The sequence below is a fragment of the Asterias rubens genome, chromosome 2 (genome assembly GCF_902459465.1).
Source record: "Asterias rubens chromosome 2, eAstRub1.3, whole genome shotgun sequence".
Lineage (NCBI taxonomy): Eukaryota > Metazoa > Echinodermata > Asteroidea > Forcipulatida > Asteriidae > Asterias > Asterias rubens.
This window is the reverse complement of record NC_047063.1, coordinates 17,216,714-17,236,294: the sequence shown is the minus strand read 5'-3', so window position 1 is coordinate 17,236,294 and position 19,581 is coordinate 17,216,714. Positions and strand designations below refer to the sequence as shown.

At 36.4% G+C, this 19,581-nt stretch overlaps 1 protein-coding gene across 3 annotated transcripts in view; it reads right to left on the bottom strand.

Annotated features, from left to right (window-relative positions):
* Positions 1-19,581, bottom strand: part of LOC117302439 (sulfate transporter-like) — a 60,973-nt gene that overhangs the window by 16,069 nt on the left and 25,323 nt on the right. The gene's annotated exons all lie outside the window — the stretch shown is intronic.

Genomic DNA, 19,581 nt, shown 5'->3' with positions numbered 1-19,581 from the left:
TACAAATGGTTTACATAGACCAACTCGCCCAATCCAAGTCAACGTGTTAGGCTCATCATAAGGACAACTATAAATATAAATATTAATAGTAAACTTCAGATACCACCACGAGTAAAAACTCCTTTGAAGGAGTGGTGGCTCTCAAAAGAGCCAGTTTGGTCTCGACGTTTTGAACAATATACTCTGCTCGTCCCATGGTTGTACCTGCAAGTTTACTATTAAAATTTATACTTCTAGTTGCCCTTATTCACCACACCATGCAAAGCTTCAAACAACATTTAAGACTCATCATGTTTTCATTTACCCAAGTTCTTTTCATAATGAAGCTCCCGCAAATTATCTAAATTTGTTAACGGATGTATAGACTATTTACAACGAAACCTTGTACAAAATTCAAAACAATTTTTTGTTAACCCTTAAATGGTTTGATACTCTTTGTATAAGTACTCTATTTTATTTTACTGCTTCCAAAGACAATTTTGGCTTCAATAATATCATCCACTAAACAGTACAATGCTGATTCAAAGTAGTATAAAACCTTATCTTTAATAACTGATTGCAGATAACCACTTATCAGAACTTCCATTTACGGATAATATAAAGTAACAAAATACAAAATCAATCACCAAAAAGCATTTTACATATCAACTGAACAATGCACCCTGAGAAAAAACACCTGTTCCTGTTTAAATAAAAAAAAACATTTATTAGTATTTTTCACCTATAATATTAGAAGACGCTGCTTTAAATAAAAACACCTATAAGAAAACACACCTCGCCTTGCATTAGAAACTTGGCACTGATATACCACGTTTGTGCCTAAAAGCACTGTTGACTCGCATTACTTGCATCAAAGGATCTTTTATATATAAACTCGGTCAAGTCTAAAAGGCATGGAGTGAGAGGAAAGCTATATGAACAAACCCTTTTAGTAATTTCCGAGTGAGGCAGTGGTTAAGCCAAATTGCACTGCTCTTGACACATAAGATAGAGCTGTATTGCTCTGATCCCTCATGGGTACTTGATAGTCAAAACGTCACCCAGGAAAGTACTGAGTAAACAGTGCTAAAGTACATCCATCGACGGGTGAAACCAAAATGAATATCGTCACTGCTTTTTAACGAAGAGTAATATCTTAAAATGACAAATTATTGATTACTTCTGGAAGGGGCCTTTATCCCACTCACAGACCGATCCATTAAGCTGGTCCATTAAATTGCGTATTGACCAATGCGCAACCGAAGGTCCGACAAATAAAGTCTGACATGCGTGCGTGTATGCTTGGGGTGCGCGGCAGAGTGGGCAGAGCCTAATGGATCGATCTTATGCATTTTGCGCGTTCAGAAGAGCCGCAGGCCCCAAAATTGCATTGTACTACATTGCAACAGAAGAGAGTAACATGTACCGGAAGGTCAAAGCGTTTTTCAGGTTTCACCTAGCGTGATCTGTGTGACATGCGTGCCCTTTTCCTATGTAAAAACACATTTAAGGTTTCATGAAGAGACACGTATCATAAATTAATTAGCCAATATATTTAAAGACACTGGACACTATTGGTAATTGTCAAATACCAGTCTTCACAGTTGGTGTATCTCAACATATGCATAAAATAACAAACCTTTGAAACTTTGAGCTCCATTTGGTAATCAAAGTTGCGAGATAATAATGAAAGTAAAAAAAACCATTGTCACACGAAGTTGTGTGCTTTCAGATGCTTGATTTTGAGACCTCAAAATTTAATTCTGAGGTCTCAAAATCAAATTCATGGGAAATCACTTCTTTCTCGAAAACTACGTCACTTCAGAGGGAGCCGTTCCTCATAATGTTTTGTACTTTCAACATCTCTCCATTAATCGTTACCAAGTAAGGTTAACGCTAATAATTATTTTAAGTAATTACCAATAGTGTCCACTGCTGCCTTTAACAGGTAAGGTTTTATGCTAATAATTATTTTAAGTAATTACCAATAGTTTCCACTGCCTTTAGAGAAATTATAGTTTAGTCAATGAAGAGATTAAACTAATACAGAATCATATGAGAGGTCTTCAAATCAAGACCATGGCTAATATTAAGTAATGCAGATTTTGCAGTTTTTAGCACAATAAAAAATGTAAATCTCAATAAAGGTTTGGACATAAGTGGCTCTTCGTAAAAACGGTGAGCATATATTACCCGGTAACCAATAGCAACTGTTCCGGAAACTAAGAAGCACTCAGAAGTCGTGTTTTGGAATACAGACCCTAAGTATTTAATCCTCAACCCATTAATACGACTGAACAGGTATGTGAATTCTACTCGGGCAGCCATTACATGAGCACAGTGTGTTAAGTCAGTACCAATTAAAGGACAATTACAGAATTGGTGAGAAAAAAATTGTCTAAGATCACAGATTTACATAAAACTTACACAGTCTAATGATGATAGTAGAAAACATCCCTTGAAATATTTTTGTCTGAAATGTCATATTTGGTGTCAAATAAATAAAACTAGTATCCCGTTTGGAGTTTATCGCTCAGTGAGCATTTTGTTCAGTTTTATTTTGAATCAATGTCATTCATAATGTTTTATCGATTTTTCATTTTTTTCTTGTGACCCAGATGGCCGATTTGATCTCGAACTTCTACAGCTTTGTCAGTTTATGTATTTGGTGGATTACATAAAGTGCAAGCAACTGTTTTGTTAGCAAAAACCAATTCTGTAATGTTCCTTTAAAGGCAGTGGACACTATTGGTAATTACTCAAAATAATTATTAGCATAAAAACTTGCTTGGTAACAAACAATTGGGAGAGGTTGGTAGTATAAAACATTGTGAGAAACGGCTCCCTAACGTAACATAGTTTTCGCAAAAGAAGTAATTTTCCCCAAGTTTGATTTCGAGACCTCAGATTTAGAATGTGAGGTTTCGAAATCAAGCATCTGAAAGCACTGATCATGTTTTTTTCTTTCATTATTATCTCGCACCTTCGACCACTTGAGCTAGAATTGAGCTAGAATTTTCACAGGTTTGTTATTTTATGCATGTGTTGACATACACCAAGTGAGAAGACTGGTCTTTGACTAATAGTGTCCAGTGTCTTTAAGTGAGATCTCAAGACTAACAAGGCTTGATTTATATGCAGCAGGAGGAGTACCTGTGTGCTCAGAATACAGCACAATAAAAAAAAGATGATATTGAACCTTCCTTCGGGGTCAGATACAATCTGAAGGAACTGATAAAAAACACGCAGGGCTTTTTCAGCCTGGCAAGACTGTTTTCTACACCCACAACTATTATTGTCAATTTTTTGTTTTAATGAGAACCGTTGTCATAACACTGAATGTCATCTTAGAATAGTTCTGAGTGGCAAGGGAGGTGTATCTTATTGAAAGGAGTTTTTGATGGAGCTTTTTGTTTCATATGGATGCGGAGGAATTGTACATTCTAAGATGTCTGGTTCCCATCTTAAGAAATGCTAAGTGTTTATGAATGGTAACATGATGGAAACAACTTCAATGTCACTCATGCATTGACTTTTAAAGGCAGTGTACACTATTGGTATTTACTCAAAACAATTTTTAGCATAAAAACTTACTTGGTAACGAGCAATGGATAGCTGTTGATAGTATAAATGTTGTGAGACACGACTCCCTCTGAATTAACAAAGTTAAAGTTTGTGAGAAAGAAGTAATTTCTCAGTAAACAATTTGAATTGATTTCGAAATAAAGCATCTAAAAGCACACAACTTCTTGTGACAATGGTGTTTTTTCTTCCACTATTATCTCGCAACTTCAAATTTTCACAGGTTTGTTGTGTTGAGATACACCAAGTGAGAAGACTGGTCTTTGACAATTACCAAAGGTGTTCAGTGTCTTTAAACGAGATTCACAAATCAGAGACCAAGGGTAGAGGTATATGGAAAAACTGAGAAACTCTACATCTACATGGGAAATATAAGAAGACCTCTCCACGATCTTTAACAGCAGACAGACGCCGTTTCACACTTTCAGAGCCTCGTCACTAAATATTTACCAGTCCTTAATGGGACCACGGTAAATAACTTCTGTAAATAAATCGCAATTTCCAAGTCTGAGAGGCTCCCAGGATATGGTTATTTGATTTCAAGTGTGACTTTTTTTAAATAGGATGGGATCTGAAGAGGTGAACTCAACCAGTGAAACTTCTGTGAAGTTGTCTATATTTGTAAATCGATGTGTGATTATTAACAATTATATAACACCCAAGCAGATCCTTGCCATTTGATTGGAGGATTGTCCGTCACGTGATAGCAAATAAAAGTACCATTGCACGCTGAGTCACTCACCGTGCTTTTTCGTTCCATCCGAAAAGTACCATTGCACGCTGGCAGCGTGCAATGGTACTTTTCGGATGGAACGAAAAAGCTGAGTAAAAACATCATGGCGTGCGCGTGTCTTTGGTAACGCAGCAGGTGTTACTGCAAGAAGGCATAGTAAAATTACTAGCATTCGGCTTCTACAGTTGAAATTGTTTGTTTTGAAAGTTGTATCTTTCAATCAAAATGACAAATGACTTGGATGTTATATAAAACAAATAATGAATGTTTTTCATTCGTGCAATGGTGCGAATATGTTCATTCGTTGAAAGCTGGAATGTTCCATTCAACTCGGCTCCGCCTCGTTGAATAGAACATTCCATCTTTCAACTCATGAACATATTCGCACCATTGCACTCATAAACATTCATTATGTGTATACTAAACCACTACTACCAAAAGATATTCATCAATAACACCATCTATTAAAGGCAGTGGACACTATTGGTAATCACTTAAAGGCAGTGGACACTATTGGTATTTACTCAAAATAATTGTTAGCGTAAATCCTTTCTTGGTGACGAGTAATGGGGAGAGGTTGATGGTATAAAACATTGTGAGAAACAGCTCCTCTGAAGTGCCATAGTTTTCGAGAAAGAAGTAATTTTCCACGACCTCAAGAATTTCGAGACCTCAGGTTTAGAACTTGAGGTCTCGAAATCAACCATCTAAACGCACACAACTTCGTGTGACATGGGTGTTTTCTTCTTTCATTATTATCTCGCAACTTTGATGACCGATTGAGCTCAAATTTTCACAGGTTAGTTATTTTATGCATATGTTGAGATACACCAACTGTGAAGGCTAGTCTTTGACAATTACCAATAGTGTCCACTGCCTTTAACATAATTATTAGCATAAAACCTTTGGATGTGTGAGTTTTAACAACAAAACCACATAGAGCTTTAAAAACATTTGTTTTAACCCTAAAAATATTCTTGTGAAATTTTGAAATTTAATGATTTGTTTCTCTTTGAGTTATATATTTTTTAAAATTTTTAATTGCAAAAGACATTTTTCAATAACACTATCTATTAAAGGCATTGGACACTTTCGGTAACCTGTATTGTCCAAAAGGCCCACACTCCGTGTATCACAACTTATATATAAAATAACAAACCAGTGAAAATTTAGGCTCAATCGGTCATTGGAGTCGGGAGAAAATTACGGGAAAACCCACCCTTGTTTCTGCACATTTCGACGTGTCATGACATGTGTTTAAAATAAATCCATAATTCTCGACATTGAGAATTGACAAATGTTTTAATGTTTTCTCAAAAAGTAAAGCATTTCATGGAATAATATTTCAAGAGAAGTTTTTCATCATTACTTTCTGTAAAGCATGTAAGTTAAGCTATTATTATTAATATTTGTAAATCTGTGAACTTATAAAAACAAATTTTGTCCCGAAAGTGTATAATGGCTTTAAACAAAACAATTCTGATACAAAGAAATAAAAGGCCTTATCTGTGATAACTGATTGTACAATCACCAATTATCAGAAATTCCATTTACGGATAATATAAAATAAAAAATAAATAATTCATCAATCAACAAAAAGCATTTTACATATCATCTTAACTGTGTGCCTTGCGAAAAAACACCTGTTCCTGTTTAAATAAAAAACCATAAAATATCATTTGCAAATGAGCATTTCGGGATGCCTTGTATTCCTTAAAGATGTAACCCTTCATCTTATTTGAAGACCTGATTTCACCTATCAAGGACACGGTGTTCAGGAGAAAAGAGTTTACAGTGGGGACTAATGTGATAACAAGCTGTAAGTGCACCAGTCCAGAGAGGAAATGTTCATCCAATAAGTCTTCAAACATAAAATGAAAAGGACTGGATTCAAATTAAGCTTAAAGGCACTGCCGCCGATTTCACAAAACTCTTCCTAACTTAAGACTAATCTTAGGACTTAGGACGAGTCCCAACCCTGCACTGTAGCATGCAGACATTAAGATTAATCCTAAGTTAGAACGAGTTACTCGTCCTAACTTGAGATAAGACGAGTCCTAACTCTTTGTGAAACTGACCCCTGGACACCTTTGGTAATTTTCAAAGACCAGTACTACATAACAAACCTGTGCAAATTTGGACTCAATTAGTCATCAAAGTCGCAAGGAAATAGTTATAGAACAAAACACCTGTGTTGCACAAATGTACGTGCCTTAAGATGCATACTAAAAGTTAGAAATTACCTCTGTCCCCCCAAAACAATGTTACTTGTGAGCAGTTTCTCACAATACTTTATACTATTCATTACTCGATACCAAGAAAGTCTTTATGCTAATAACTATTTTGAGTAAACACCAAGTGTCCAGTACTTTAAATGCTTGATCAGAGATAATTTGAATGAAAAACAGAAGAAGAAAAAAATCACAATAAAAGCATGCTCACAGTGACAACAAATGAGATAGCATAAAATTGACTGGTCAGCCATGTGTATTCCTAGGGTAACTTAGCTTGCTGAAAAGTCAAAGTATTACCACACCTTCATAAACTAGGTTGTGTAAAGCATGAAGGAATCTGCACTGAATGTCAAGAGAATTAGAGAGAAAATTTACTAACAAGGTGACCTATTTTTCTTCTATATTGACAGGGTGGAATTAAGTGACTCTGCACGCCACATCTAGATCATTCCACATGGCACTAACGTGAGGTCTCTATATAAGGCACATCTTCAACCCGCCCCCTTTCAATCAAAGCTACTACACAAGATCAATGAATGACGTCAGGTTTTTTTTTATCGACGAAGTGTCACTGCTTCATTTCAACGAACGCAAATTGGAAATTTAGTTTGCTCTGGTGACTATGACAACCTTGGTTCATCAAGTGCAGTCTAATGGTCTATAGCAAGATGGACAACATATGTTACGTTATATGCCAAGCTGTATACATGGCAATCATTAAACCACCTACGCTTCAAGCACCATGTCTGGTAGTAGAACGTTTTGCAGAAATAAAATCAATGATTTTTTTCCTTTATTTTCTTGATCGGCCGAGGGTGTTCGAAACGACACTTCACTTTAAAGCTGGACTGACAAGTGAAAACATTCCCCATCTTGCGACATCAGGGACATTTAAGAAAACTTGCAGTCGATAAAATCAGGACATTTTTAGACTATGCTCCTTAGAGGACTACTTTCAAGAATAAACATCTGTACACTTCAATTTGGAGCTGGAAATACAAGTGAAAACATTCCCCATCTTGCGACATCAGGGAAGTTTGAGGAAAATTTGCAGTCATTAAAATCAAGTCATTTTTCAGACTATGCATCTTAAAGGACTACTTTCAAGAATAAACATCTGTACACTTCACCTCGGAGCTGGAAACACAAGTGAAATTACTCTCATCTTGGGACATCAGGGACAGTATTGAGGAAATTTGCAGACAGTATAATCAGGACGTTTGTCAAGAGTTAGTCTGTCCTGCTTAAAACTATTTTTTTAAGAATAAATAAATTATTGTCGGATGGATGTAACAGTGATGAAAGACTGCTTTCAAGATAAAATAACTGTTTCTCAGGCCGTTTCATTTACAGACTTCAACATTTTTGCAATTGTATGCTGCATTTTAACGCCTTGTTGGTATCAATAGTTTTAACTCGCTATGCTTACAGAAGTCTGATACCAATTCCACTCACAAAAAAAACCCCAATGGAGTCTACAAATTTGAACATATCTTCTGGAGGAAATGAGGTGGAGAAATCAGTCGCACTCAGGGTAATACTGACAACTTTGTTCGCAATGATCACAACTATTGCAATTCTTGGAAATGCGATGACAATCGCTGCATTTATTCTCGAGCGTAGTCTCCACAGAAAAGCAAGAATGCTCTGGATTATTAGTTTATCCTGTGCAGATCTGATGATTGGTTCAATTGTCTGGCCTATACTGACAATTGATGCTGGTTACGGGCACTGGCCGCTCGGCGAGGCTGGTTGCAAGTTTCGACTTTTGTTCTCTAATATTGGAATCACTACAGGGATAGCCAGCATCACGGCCATCAGCATCGACAATTACCTCCTGATGTCGCGTGAGTATGCCAATTATCTTTCCATCCAGGCCCACAACAAGATTGCAAGAATGATTGTGATCACCTGGTTAAGCATGATTGCGTATAGCATCGCTGAACTTGTACTCTGGGACATTCGACCGTATGCAATGCATGAGGGCCTAAACTTTGATCACGAATGCGTTTCTCCTGTCAAGAAAAATCCTGTCACATCAGTGGTAACCATGACATTGTTCTTTCTCATCCCACTGATCATAATGACAGTCTGCACCGTTCGTTTTCTGAGTCTTCTGAGAATACGTCTTGAGAAAGTTCAGAGAACACCAACTCATGGTTACAGAGGTCAACTATGCAGTGAGTCAGAAGAACCTTCCCTACACCAAAGTAGCCCCAAACCAAAAATGAAATCAGCAAATGCGGGAATTCCAGTGCATGCCTCAAAATTGCAAAATGTTGAGGAAATGTCTAAACCACTGAGCCAATCAACAAACCATCTCCTTGTCCCGCACACCAATTTCAAAGTTGATAGAACTGGTGGCAAAGAGGAAATCCAGCCATCGCAAGGAAGTCCTAAACGTAGACACCAAAAAGAAACAAATTTGGATCTAGAACAACGAGCGCCTTCTTTAGACAGTTCGACTAACGTCACCAAGAAGCAATCACGCAGTCTGAAGGATTTATTTAGAGGCAAAATTCTTGGGAATGATCGACGATTTCATCATCGTTACATCCGCCCGACAATAACCCTAGTTGTACTTCTCAGTGTATTTGCTCTTTGCAATCTCCCATACTTCTTCTTCACTACTGCGGTCAGCTTCTTTGGATGCGTCTGCGAGGAGGACTCAATGCGGGTCATGCTCTCGCAGCTCATCTTTGTTAACTCCTTCCTCAACCCCTTCCTCTATGTGGCTACGAACAGAAAGTTGAGGAGTTTTTTCATGACAAGGCTTCTAAGAAGCTGCAGGAAAAAACACTCTCTTGGTTTCAGAAAATGAGTGTTATGTTTGAAAATATAAATAAAAAAAGATCATGCTCATTGTGAATGAAGAAGGACCTACACTGTCGGGTGGACTGCGTACCAACAGCAACATTGGTCTGTTGTACTGACGTCTCTTAGAATTTTCCAAAGGTTTAGAGGGTTTTGTTTTGCATCTTTCATTTTTCAAACAATTTTTGTTATCCAAGTGTTTTGTTAAAATGTCAAAACCAGGTATTGCCTAGGTAATTTTATCTAATTTCTTTGATATATGATAATAGAAAGCTTACCTTAAAGACAGTGGACACTATAGGTAATTACTCAAAACAATTATTAGCATAAAAACCATACTTGGTAACGTTACGAGTACCAAAGAGGTGAGAAACGGCTCCCTCTGAAGTGACGTAGTTTTCAAGAAAGAAGTAATTTTCCACAAATTTGATTTTGAGACCTCAGAATATCTTTGCTTACATGTAACTATAATAATAAATAATTATAATAGTATTGACTCTTAAATAGTCCAATGCCAAAGACTGATAATTGCACTACAAACATTATTACCCCTATACACTGGGCCATAAATTCCATTCCTTAAACCATCTCCCTGTTGGGGAGAAATACAGCCTGTGCTGCCGAGTTTGTAGCGTACTATATGATAAACCACAAGAACCATCTCTGCCCTTACCGGTACAATTCTATTTACCCCTGGGTAAGCAAGTTGTTTGACCACGACGCATCACTAATTGAGCGTGGGGTTTTTATTAGTTAGATTTGGTTTCATCTACCATTGACAATTGACATATTTATTTTGTACATAAAAGATGTTGACAGAGTTTTTTCTTGCCACCTTCTGACCAAATCACTCCCTCTACAGGGATGTGATAGTCTGCTGAGAAAACAAACTGAACTCTGAGCGCAAAGTGCAAAAGCATGCAAGCATGAAAACTTGCCAGCATGAAGCCAAATTATTAACATTTATCATTGGTTTTAAAGACCCTACTCTGCAACACGGAGTGTAATTATGTAGTTATATCTCCATTTTCGAAAGAAATTTTGGGAAAATTTGGGGCATAAAAAAACACACAATTTCTTTCATTTGGGGCAAAATTTGTTTTGGTGTAAAACAGAGAAATCACATCCCTGCCTCATGGTTCACCTTCGGATAGATGTCGAGGCATATGAGCTGACCAATGTGTAGGTTATGGTTAAGACAATGGAAGTATCAAAATATCATGACAACATCCCTCACTGCAGAGCTTTAATGTGGAATGTGGACTTGTGAAGAACTAGGAAAGAAGTAAAACAACAAGCTAACTGGTCCTGCTGGCAAGTTCCTGATCAAGTTAAAGGATTTGGGTACTTTTTCTAACACAAAACACAATGTTCACAGATTTACATTAAACTTACACCGTTTGAAGATATATGATAACAGAAAGCTTACCTTAAAATATTACTTGCTGAAGTGCTGTTGTTTTTTGAGAAATAAGTAAAACAATGTCACAGAAATACGTTTTACATGCTAAAACAATTTTCATCTCTCTTCTGGTTCTGTTTAAAGTGCATTTTTAGACACTGTGGCTCTTTGTGAAAACGCAAAATGCAATTTCATGTATTGAGATAAAGGCCCGTCCTGTACTAATCAATAATTTGTCACTTAAGAATTTATGTGGCTATTAGAGAAACAGTGACGATACTGGTATTTTTATGTGAGAAAATTTAAATAATATGCCGCAAGTGCCACAACGTTGGAAATTTTACACTCAAATTGCAGTATTAGGTCACATTGAGTAATATTTTAAGGTAAAACATACCTTTGGCTTTTGGCACATTTTGGTTGTTTTAAACTTATGTAAATGCAGTAAAACTGAAAAGGTGGTCGCTTTTTTATTATTATAGATATCCCTGAAAACCCAGAGCGAATATGTCCTTGCAGGAAGCATTCCTTTATAGGAATTCATACACAATCTGAGACGCGTTACACAGCTCAAATTCATGTTTTGTAACTAGAAACGGAAATCTTTTAACATAACCATACTATATATTTAAAGGAGAAATGTTTCTCAAAATGCTTTATACTATCAAAAGCTGCAGTGGGCTATCAAAACCAAATTGCCTTTACTTTTACTTTTACCAAACAAGTGGTTTTGACATCAGATATAACTTAATCCCCCGAAAGGTATGTAGACATGCTTCTTTGAAAGTGAAAAGGTCTCTCAAAATGCTTTATACTATCAAAAGCTGCAGTGGGCTATGAAAACCAAATTGCCTTTTACTTTTAAGAGGGATTACAAAATGTAGGGCCTATACCTTCCCTTTAAACACCTGCATTATTCTACGACTTTATTACAGTTCAAGGCCACCTCTGAAAATTGGTTTTTGACATCAGATACAACTTAATCCCCTGAAAGGTATGTGGACGTGCTACTTTGAAGTGAAATGTTTCTCAAAATGCTTTGTACTATCAAAAGCTGAACAAAAAGATGTTAAATACTCTTTACTTTTAAGAGTGATTATGAAACATATACCTTCCCTTTAAACAGTTCCTGCATTATTCTAAGACTTTAATTCAACTCAAGGGTACATCTGAAAAGTGGTTCTTGACAGCAGATATAACTTAATCCCCACAAAGGGTCTGGTTCTAGAACCATAAAGTTGTTACATTGCCTTTACTTCTTAGAGTGATTACCAAAAGTAAACCTTCCCTTTAAAGACACTGGACACTTTTAGTAATTGTCAAAGACCAGTCTTTGCACTTGGTGTATCTCAACATATGCATAAAATAATGAACCTGTGAAAATTTGAGCTCAATCGGTCGTCGAAGTTGCGAGATAATAATGAAAGAAAAAACTACCTTGTCATACGGAGTTATGTGCTTTCTGATGCTTGATTTCGAGACCTCAAGTTCTAAACCTGAGGTCTCGAAATCAAATCCATGGAAAATTACTGCTTTCTCAGAGGGAACTGTTTCTCACAATGTTTTATACAATCAACCTCTCCCCATTACTCATTACCAAGTCAGGTTTTATGCTAATAAATATTTTGAGTATATTACCAATAGTGTCCACTGCCTTTAAACAGTGCCTGCATATGCATTATTCTTAGACATTTTAATGCAATTTAAGGCCACGTCTGAATAGTGGTTTTTGACATCAGATATAACTTAATCCCCCCAAGGGTATGTAGATGTGCACAATTACATAAAAGCTTCAATCAGAAAAGCACTATAGTCATATAAGCCTGAGGCTCAACTTCAGAACCCCCATTTTGTTTGATACTAAGCAGGTTGTCAGTTTTATCATAGCAATTAAGATTGATTGGTTTCAATATGAAGATTAATCATAGTTCATAAAATCCAGGGCTCCACGAGAGGGGCGCGCACAATTCTTCAACAAATACCTCAGTGCATTTTGTTGTTGTCTTTTATTTGTTTATAGTAAGACTGTCATTGTGACAACAAAGCAAATTATTCTGAAAGATCGGAAAAATTAATTCAGTGCAGAGGCGCTAAATTTGTCTTAAAGGCAGTGGACACTATTGGTAATTACTCAAAATAATTATTGCCATAAAACCTTTCTTGGTGACGAGTAATGGGGAGAGGTTGATGGTATAAAACATTGTGAGAAACGGCTCCCTCTGAAGTGCCATAGTTTTTGAGAAAGAAGTAATTTTCCACGAATTTTATTTTGAGACCTCAAGTTTAGAATTTGAGGTCTCGAAATCAACCATCGAAACGCAAACAACTTCATGTTGCAAGGGTTGTTTTTCTTTCATTATTATCTCGCAAGTTCAATGACCGATTGAGCTCTAATTTTCACAGGTTTGTTATTTTATGCATATGTTGAGATAGACCAACTGTGAAGGCTAGTCTTTGACAATTACCAATAGTGTCCACTGTCTTTAAACACTGGTGTGACTTGGTTTACTCTTTAGAGAACATCCAATTCTGTGTAATCATCACACAACGTCCAGACATAATAATAATAATAATAATAATAATAATAATAATAATAATAATAATAATAATAATAATAATAATAATAATAATAATAATAATAATAATAATAATAATAATAATAATAATAATAATAATAATAATAATAATAATAAACAAGACATTTATATAGCGCCTTTTACCAGAGGCTGCAAAGCGCTGGAGAGAGAAAAAGAACAGAGAGCCAGAAGGGCAGGGTTGGGTGGGTGGGGTTTACACTGGAGAAACCCAGATTACATGCGAGCAGAGAAAAGATAATTCTTGAGGGCCTTTTTAAAAGGGGTGAGACCAGTTGAATTTCTAACATGAGCTGGAAGGTTATTCCATAGCCTAGGGGCAGAGACAGCCTGTTTACGAGATTTGGGAACTTGAAGACATCCTCCGACAGAGGAGCGAAGACAGTACGAGGAGGAAGTCTTCCGGGTATAAAGTAGAGATGAGAGGTAACTCAGAGACAGGTTGTTGAGAGACATGGCTTATACTGTTCAAATAGTTTCAGTAAAAATGTCAAAAAGAACAAAAAAAGAACAAAAACAATAAACAAACAAACAAATTTGCAAATAAATGTAAATGGAAGTCAATACTTTTTAGATAAGAAACAATACTTCATTGTGATAATTTTATGCAGCGACTACCGCCCTTGTCAAAATACATCAAGATTAACGCAAACAACCTCATCTGAAATTTCTGAATGCATGGCAACAGCAGGACATATTTAGCAAACAACAGAGACAGTTGGCAAGCCATCTCCAGGACCTGGGACCTGCCTCGGGAGGACGACTGTAATTAATTATTTAATTTATTGAAGCAAATTGACACAGATGACCTTCAAAGCATGCATTGATTAGAAGAAAAAAAAGATTGCCAACAAGTCTGAAGATGGAACCCTTGACTATTACCACAAGTCTTTCATTACCATCATAATGAAATTTACAATTTGTCAAGCTATGGTTGATTTGCTACACACGTGCTGACATCATGCATGTATGCATGTGAGATTATATTTCCAAGAAAAGGCCTTTTGAATTCCTTTGGATTGCTCTGTGTAATCGAATGCAGCAGGGACAAAACATTTGTAAATAATTAGTGTACAAGTTTTAACACGCCCGGGACCTAACATCAAGCACATCACATCAAGCTTTTTCCTGTGGGTTAAGAATTGTTTTAATCTATAATTATCTTGCCTTGGTTAATTTAATCTTACTTGTTTGCTGAATTAAGTGTTTGGTTTCATTAAGGTTTTGATTGACATTTTTACATTTGCTAGTTGCTCCTGGTTCAATGTATATTGATGGACTAATTTCTTGTATTTTTAACATTTCCATTTGTATGGGTTTAGGCCCTATATACATATCTAGGTCTGTTGTTTCTAATGTTTAAATTTGTATCTACTTTTGTTTGCATTGTTGAATCTTTTTTATGTCGGTTATTTTCCGGTTTATTAGTATTTAGCCAATATTTTAATTGGTCGTTTTTTGCCTTTTAGTTTTTTATTGTTAGGCGCATTGAGGAATCTTTGATCATAATGCCCCTTATAAATGCTGTTTATTATTGACAATTGACAAACCGATGAACACGAAGGAGGTATATGGATTTATAACACACCTTTTGCTTGTTCTGTATTCTGGTTGGCTGAAACACGGTCACGTGGGATGAACTAATATAGTCTAGTGCTCGTGCATGCGTGTTTGCAGGAACTAGTTCCCGAGCGGGCACTGGTCTTTGAAAATAGTGCCCTGTTACAGCGCCCTCTCTTGACTTGAACCGTGAACAGCAACTACAAAACTTCCTTTCTTTTCCAGATTATTTCACATTAAGACCGAACTGTGTTATAAAACACATATTTAACTGGCATAATTCGGTAACTAGTGTACGTCTATTCCCCCTCCGGCCTGTGAGTGACACCAGAAGAGGGGCCTTCGGTCTCGGGAAATAGGTCGCTCTTCTGGTCACTCAAAGTCCCTCTGGGGTCTAGACAAACACTAGTTACCTCATTGGCAGTCAATATGTGTATAATAGTTATTTCCTTCCCCCTCTAGACCAAATCACTAACCCATCATTATTGTACTAGCAATATACTGTGTTGGTAATTTGTAATTTTGTCTTTTATATCTGTATTGAAAAGAAAAAAATGTTTTTAGTGCACACCTGGAGTGTTATTTTTCACTTTTTACTTGTAAACTGTGATGAAATAATTTAATTTAATTTAATTGATCATGACAATTGAGCTGACCAGTGTGTGCGATGTGGTTCAAGACACTGGACACTATTGGTAATTTTCACAGACCAGTCTGCTCACTTAGTCAGCGAAGTTGCGAGATAGTTATGTGAGAAAAATACACTTGTCACACAAAGTTGTGTGCTTTCAGATGTTTGAGTTCGGGACCTCAAATTCTAATTCTGAGGTCTCGAAATCAAACTCGTCAAAAATTACTTCTTTCTCCGAAAAAATAAGTTACTACAGAGGGAGCCCTTTCTCACAATGTTTTATACTATCAAGAGCTCTCCATTACTCGTCACCAAGTAAGTTTTTAAGCTATCAATTATTTTGAGTAACTACTAATATTGTCCAGTGCCTTTAAGACAATGGTAAACTAAATTATGCAGAGCAGCAAACGTATTGCAACTTATCATCGGGGAAATTTTGTACAACAATCAGGGAGATATTCAGAACTACAACAACGTAATAGGAACACAATTTTAATAGTCAGGGAGATTTTCAAAATTATTTTGTTTATCGGAAAATGGAATGAGGGATTCAGGGTGAGTTGGCAGTTCTGAGATTGAGCTTAAACTTACACATGCTGACAGTGGCCCTCACTGCAGCTTTTATTTAAAGGAGTTTTTATAAATGAAAGATTATTTCATGTGAGTTTTTATTTAAAAGACAAGGCCTTTTGAATTTCAATGGAATACTTTGTGTCATTGTATGCTGCAGGGACAGACACATTTGTAATTAAAAAGAATGAAGTAAAGGGTTGAGGATTTTTTTTTAAATCTGAAAATTATTTAAATAAAAGTAGAAGGTATATTTGTGCAGAACTTCCATGATATAAAGATGGTCATGGTGGAAAACAACCCTTGAAATAGTTTTGCCTGAAATGCTTAGTTCTAGAGAAATAAGTCAAACAGCCAGTTTTTAGCTAAAAACCTGATATTTTGAAACAGTGAGATTATTTCATTACTTTCTCATGTCCCTGGTGACTGAGTGAGCTCAAACTTTCAAAGGTTGGTAGTTCATGACGCTGGACCACATAAAGAGCAGAAACTGGGCCCAATTTGATGGCTCTGCTTACCGTCGAATTCTGCGCTTAGGATCACGATTCCCCGCTTACCTGAATTTCTGCGCTAGCCTTGTAAGCGTAGAATCCCTAGTAACGTGGAATACGCACGCACAGAAGCCCAAGTTCACCGCTAACCGGTGAAATATGCTTGCCGTAGGCACAGAATTCCATGCTTCCGTATGCACCGATTCTGTGCTTACAGTAAGCAGAGCCATGAACCTGGACCCTGGGCCCAATTTCATAGAGGTGCTTAAGCAACAAATTTTGCTTAAGCAAAACAATCTTTGCTTTGTAAAATCAGAATACCGGCTAAGACCCGATTGTTATGCTAAGTAAACAACAGCTAAATATTAGTCACAAGCAATGTACATGGCATGAAATTTTTGCCAGTAACATGTGTAAAATAAGCAAGCTATTTTCGTGCTTAAGCAAATTTTTCGCTTAAGCAGCTCTTTGAAATTGGGCCCTGGTCTTTGACAATTACCAGTGCTGTTCTAATCTACACTACACACATTTCTAAACAAAAACTAACATGTGAAACTCCTAAATGAATTAAAAAGTCCAGCCGTTCAGAATTATTCAGTACAACATGCGGTAGGATGGAATGCTAACCAGCTGGTTTTTCAAAATAAAACTATTTAGTCATTGGTATGCCTTGGCCAAAGCAATGTTCTCCAGAAGACGATCAGAACATACTGATCAAAATGTCGAGTTAAAACCAACGGTTCTTTTCAGAACCAGCCCAACTCATTTAGAGATTATCATGACATAGTGTTAACGCAAACCTTACTATATCAAGTCAATGGCAATCATTTATATGGATTTTTTTTTATATCCTCCTTTGCAGTTGACTCGTAAAAATTTAAGGCTAATGATCAAGAAACTATGTAGCTCTTTTAATAGCACTACCCTCACCTGTAACAAAAAAAATTAATTTTCTTTCATCAGGACGATGTTGTTAAAAACTAATGCCTCATAGCAATTAATCAAAATGGAGCTTTGATGCCGGGTAAAAGACTTCAAAATGGGTATTTGATACCAGGGAAAAGACTTCAAAATGGGTTCAAAAACGATTATATTTTAATCTTCTAAAAAACAATCACCATAAAAAGTTACTGGTAGCATTTAATGAGGTGCACTTATTGTTCTCAAGGGACTTCTGATGAGATAATTTTTTATTCAATGACAATTTTAACAAAAAAGAAGATCTTTTCTTTTTTCTTTTTCCTTTCCAAAAATTGTATCAAAATAACAGCAATATTATTATTCATGGTTTTATTAAAACACTGCAATACAGCGGCTAAAAAAGCAGAAATGTACAGTTTACAAAAAACAGTCAGTAAAAATACATTAATGAATGGATTTTTATCATGCCAAATTACCGCCAAGGCACTTCAACAAAAAGTAATTTACAGTTGAAAAAGGATTTTTTTTTTTACAACAGCATGGTTTGAGCCTGCGACGTCCAGATTAAAGGCAGTGGACAACCACTCATTTGTAATTACTCAAAATAATTGTTATTATAAAACCTTTCTTGATTACGAGTAATGGGGAGAGGTTGATAGTATAAAACATTGTGAGAAACAACTCCCTCTGAAGTGAAGCAGTTTTCGAGAAAGAAGTAATTTTCCACGAATTTTATTTCGAGACCTCAGATTTAGAATTTGAGGTCTCGAAATCAAGCATGTGAAAGCACGCAACTTTGTGTGACAAGGGTGTTTTTTTCTTTCATTAATATCTCGCAACTTCGACGACCGATTGAGCTCAAATTTTCACAGGTTTGTTATTTTATGCTTATGTTGAGATACACCAACTGTGAAGACTAGTCTTTGACAATTACCAATAGTCTCTAGTGTCTTTAAAACACTGCAATACGGCGGCTAAAAACAGAAATGCACAGTTTGCAAAAAACAGTCAGTAAAAATAAATTAATGAATGGATTTTTATCATGCCAAATTACTGCCAATGCACTTCAACAACAAGTTATTTACAATTGAAAAAGGAATTTTGTTGACTACAGCGTGGTTTGAGCCTTCAACCTCCCAGATTAACTAGCCATAAATTTGTTTCATGTCATAGCCAGGAATCGAACCCAAAATCGATACAACCTGCAGTCGAAGAATGATCACCCTAAGGGGATGCGACACCACCAAGATATGAAGGAAGCACATGCTGATGTGGTTTGGCAGAGGTGGAGAAAAAAGAGGATGCCAACTGGGTTAAGAGGTGTACCAAGGTTATTGTGGGTGGGCTCACATCCGTTGGCTGTTCGTGCAAGACGTAGCAGAGCTCCGTGTCAAATGACATGGAACGGCATGGAGTCAATGCAAGGGACACGACGGACAGGGCCAAGTGAAGGAGAGCCATAGGGAGAAAGTAGGCCCAACCAAGAACAGACTGGACAACGACCTTTAAACGGACATGATGATGATGATGATATCCAATATTAAGTTAAAAAAAACACAAGGGAAACTTTAAAAAAACCTTGAATTTAACAAAGAAAAGAGTGAAACTTGGGCCTTTGGCCACACAGAAACGTGCCGGCACTCTACCAACTGAGCTATTTAGCCCTAATGTTTATTAATTTTGGTTTTTACCCATACATCGATGTGTGTTAGTACTGTATAATCAGTACTTTCACCGAGTCCTGTGAAAAATATCACAGTCATGTTACTCGGGTGGGATTCAAACCCCTGACCCTGCAATTCTAGAGCAGTGTCATACCAACTAGACCACTGAGATTGCCCAGTAGCTAAAGGCAGATGGAATCCTATTTTTTTGGCAGCAGGTACCGCAATGATATATAATAGGTATTAAATTTGCATGCTGTGTGCGGGATGGTTCTTTTTACTGATCATCGTTTTTGTAAAAACATACTTTTTCCCTAAAACAATTTTTGGTAAAAGGTTAAAAAAAATATGCAAATATTTTCTCAAGGAAAGTGAAATGTGATACCATCATCAAAAACATTAACAA